General features: G+C 52.5%; 1 pseudogene; it reads left to right on the top strand.

Moving 5' to 3' along the window:
- The first annotated feature begins 3,037 nt into the window (after nucleotides 1–3,037).
- LOC138734299 (olfactory receptor 14A16-like) lies at nucleotides 3,038–3,995 on the top strand (annotated as a pseudogene).
- Nucleotides 3,996–4,278: the final 283 nt, after the last annotated feature.

Genomic DNA, 4,278 nt, shown 5'->3' with positions numbered 1-4,278 from the left:
GCTCTTCCTAAATTCAGCACTGCCCACACAGTGCCCTTGACTGTTCCTGAAAAAGAAAACACTCATCATGGAACCTCTTAAATGGCCTTTCAATTTGAGACTGAATCACAATCTGGACCCTTACTTGGAGGATGCTGTCCTTGAAGACCATCTCTCCTGAGCTCTGTGACCATGTCCCAGCTCTGTCTCCCACAGGAACAGCTCCAGCTCCTCCTGCCCGTGCCCCTGGCTGAGGGCATTGCTGCCCACTGGGGCTGAAGCCCTGCAGCTGTGGCACCAGGCAAGCTCATCCCTGCCATGAGGAGACCATGTGTCCAAGAGCCCATGCATGCAAAGGCTTTGCTTAGAGCAGAGACACAGCTGGGACAGAAGAGAGGTCTTTCCAGCCGCAAATCTTAAGACCCAGATGGAATGCCTGAATTCACTCAATGGAACAGATCCCCCCAGCTTGGAGAAATGAGATCATTCCCTGTAACCTTCCTGCTGTCCTGTCTCATGATGGGACAAAAGTATCAGTTCTCAAGAATAACAGGAGCAGTGACACTGCAGAAAAGAAGTTTCTCTTCCCATCAGGGATGGCTTCAGCCTCTCAGCAGGTTCCCCTGGAGCCCCAGGGACACCTCGAGGGAGCCCAGAGAGGGCAGAGAAAGCGCTGCCTTGGGCTGCTCCTCTGCTGCTGAGCTGGGCTGGGCTCCTGGCAGGGAGGGAGCTCATAATGAGACAGGAGGTCATAAGAGAGCCAGGTCTGGCCAGGAGCAGCTCCTCTGCAAAGCCCAGCAGGACTGAGGGCGCAGTCTGCAGGCAGCGAGGGGAGAAGAGGGAGGCAGGAAAGGCAGGGTGGGGTGGGAGGAGAGAGGAAGCTTCACATGGACAAAGATCTTCACATCCCTTCCCCAGGTGAGTCTCTGTGTGAAGGACAATGCAGGTGCTGTTCCTGGAGGGATGTCCTAAAGCCGGCACAAGCACAGCTTGTGGGATCTCTCAGAAGGGCTATTGCCATTTCTTCTGCTGAGATAAAAACACGGTCATGCTCAGCCTGCCCGGGGAGCTCCTCATGGTGGGACAGGGAGAAACTGTGGGTAGAAGAAGCACCTCCTGGCAGGAGAGGGTCTTTCTGCTTTCAAGAGGGTGCTGTGTGAGTCAGGGCTGCTTACAGCTCCAAATCATCCCAGGACATTTCTAAGAGAAGTTTTCACAGGGAAGGTCAGCGCAGGGTTTACACTTAACATAAGGAACTCGCCTGAGTCAGAATTTTTAGTTTCCTACTCTTGTGGGTTTTTGTGGGAGAAATGCAACAAGAGGCTCTCACGCTTGATCAAATTGTTGAGACTCCTGGGGTGTATCCTTGAGTGGTCAGTAGATCTGATAGGAGCCTCCTAAAGTGTCTCCAGCTGCTCCTCTGCCGACAGACATCACCAGCATCACCTCTGCTGGACCCATCAGGCTTAGTCTGTCCTGTCTTTTCCTGCTTGTAAATAAGAATCTGTTCCCAGCTTTACCTGGCAAACAGGCAGGTTTTTGTATGGCCAGGAGGATGCAGAGAGGGTCAGATGGGGTCTGTGAGCACTGACAGGGAGAAGAGATAGGACAGGGAAATATCTCCAGTGAGGAAAATATCCAGACAGAAGAGATAGTATCCGAGAGTGAAAGGAACATATAACAGAGATTTTGTGGGAGGGGGAATTCAGGCAGCTGTGTGTGATCCCCTGCAGTGCAGATCCTTCCTCTGAGCAAGCCCCCTTGCCTCCTCTCCCACCGAGCAAAGTCTCTGCCCTCAGGGCTCTGGGCTCCAAGGCTGAGGCCCCTCCTCTGTAGCCACAGCTCCAGTGCCCTCTCCAGAGCCCAGGGGCTGAGAGCAACTGCCTGGCAAGGTTGGTGTCTGGGAGGGGGTGAGCACAGCTGGGGAAGGGGAACGCTGTCTGCATGCCCGGCTGCCTCTGCCCTGGCCTCGCAGCCAGACCCTCACTTTGTTTCTCCCCGTTTCTCCCCTTAACTCCATTTTGCTCTTGCTCCCTTTTTCTTGTTGCCGGGCTCTCTGGGGATGGGAGTTTCAGCTGCAATTGAGTCAGGCACTAATCTTCTGATTCCTCCCATGCCGGTGGGTTCATGGGAATGCAGAGTCCAAGCTTTCATCTCACTGGTGGGGCTGTGGGCAGTGCAGTCTGTGTCATTCCCCAAGGAATAAGCTGACTCTCCCTCACTGGGAGATATCATCACTAGGACACTAAGTTTCCTCCTTGAGGTTTGCTCCCATGCTGTGAGCTTCCCTCCAGGATGCAAGCCTGTCCTGTCACAACTTGGTGTTACCTGAAAGCACAAGGGAGCAGTGCAGAGATGCTACAAGAGAGAAAATGCTGTTGATTTTTGAAATGAGCCATGTGTGTCCTGGGCTGAAAGTGGGGGCTGAGACCTTAGGAAAGGGTGAAATATTGAGTGCTCAGCAGTGGGGTTCTCCACTTTCAGTGCCTGGTGGCTTTTTAGGTTAACATGAAAATTAGAGTCCAGGGCAGCTGGGAAGAGGAGCAAGGGATGGAGCAGCTTCTCTCCCTCTGCACTGAGCCACAGGCAATGCTCTCATCTTGCAAGACTCCCTTCATTCTCCCTCAGTTCAGCAGAGATGCTGAAGGTTTTTCACTTCCAGGAAAAATCGCCAGTTGAGGTGGGGCAAATACTTTTTCATCTGGGGAGTCTTAGCACTGGGAGCTCAGATGCTGCCAAGCACTTTTTCATTAGCAGTAGTTTTATCTGACAAATTTGAACACCAGAACTGACCCCACCATCCCCATGACCCCCTGCTGCAGAGAAGGGCTGACTCCTCGCAGCCAGCAGGCAGAGGCCCTGCTCCTCCTGGCACGTTCAGCTGGCACAGAGAAGGGCTCCAAGCACTGAGCTGAAAGAAGAGTTGCGAGAAAAGGGACAGGGTGTGTGCAGCAGGGGAGGGGAATGAGAAATGGCTTTGATTTGGCTCAAAGAAGGCTCCCCTAAATATTCCCTGTCCTTTTCTTCTTCTTCGCTACTTCATGCCCGGAGGCAGCAGATGTCCAACAGCAGCTCCATCACCCAGTTCCTCCTCCTGGCATTCGCAGACTCACGTGAGCTGCAGCTCTGGCACTTCTGCCTCTTCCTGGGCATCTACCTGGCTGCCCTCCTGGGCAACGGCCTCATCATCACCACCATCGCCTGTGACCAGCAACTCCACACCCCCATGTATTTCTTCCTCTTAAGCCTCTCTGTTCTTGATCTGGGCTCCATCTCCACCACTGTCCCCAAATCCATGGCCAATTCCCTCTGGGACACCAGAGCCATCTCCTACACAGGGTGTGTTGCCCAAGTCTTTTTTTTTTTTTTTCCTTATTTCAGCAGAGTATTTTGTTCTCACCATCATGTCCTATGACCGCTACATTGCCATCTGCAAACCCCTGCACTACGGGACCCTCCTGGGCAGCAGAGCTTGTGTCCATGTGGCAGCAGCTGCCTGGGGCGCTGGGTTTCTCGCTGCTCTGCTGCACACGGCCAGTACATTTTCCCTGCCCCTCTGCCAGGACAATGCTGTGGACCAGTTCTTCTGTGAAATCCCACAGATCCTCAAGCTCTCCTGCTCACACTCCTACTTCAGGGAGGTTGGGCTTCTTGTGGTCAGTGCCTGGTTATTTTTTGGCTGTTTTCTTTTCATTGTGGTGTCCTACGTGCAGATCTTCAGGGCTGTGCTGAGGATCCCCTCTGAGCAGGGACGGCACAAAGCCTTTTCCACGTGCCTCCCTCACCTGGCCGTGGTCTCCCTGTTTCTCAGTACTGGCTTTTTTGCCTACCTGAGGCCTTCCTCTGTGTCCTCTCCATTCCTGGACTTTGTGGTGTCAGTTCTGTACTCAGTGGTGCCTCCAGCACTGAACCCCCTCATCTACAGCTTGAGGAACCGGCAGCTCAAGGATGCAGTGTGGAAACTGATAACTGGATGGCTCTCTGAAGCAAGGTACTGCTCATCACCTTCCGCGTAGCAGTTATCATGCAATTTATGGCAGGCCCAGGCTGTCTTCTCTTTTTTTTTGTTGGTTTTGTTGGTTTTTCAGTTGCGATAATATTGTCATCTTGTTTTTAATTCACAGTTGTCTTCTCTTCTCTTGCTGATTTGCTGTGTAAATGAGAAGCTGTCCTCTCTGTATGTTTAAATAAAATAAAGTGATTTTCAATGACTATTGTTTCCCCATATCTTTCCTCCAAGGCCTTTTTGGAGCTGCAGGGACAGTTTCTGTGGGTATGGGTGGAGGGGAAAAGAGTCCC

This window comes from Phaenicophaeus curvirostris, unplaced genomic scaffold (assembly GCF_032191515.1).
Source record: "Phaenicophaeus curvirostris isolate KB17595 unplaced genomic scaffold, BPBGC_Pcur_1.0 scaffold_71, whole genome shotgun sequence".
Classification (NCBI taxonomy): Eukaryota; Metazoa; Chordata; class Aves; order Cuculiformes; family Cuculidae; genus Phaenicophaeus; species Phaenicophaeus curvirostris.
The sequence above is the reverse complement of the archived record's forward strand: the minus strand, read 5'-3'. Positions and strand labels throughout refer to the sequence as shown.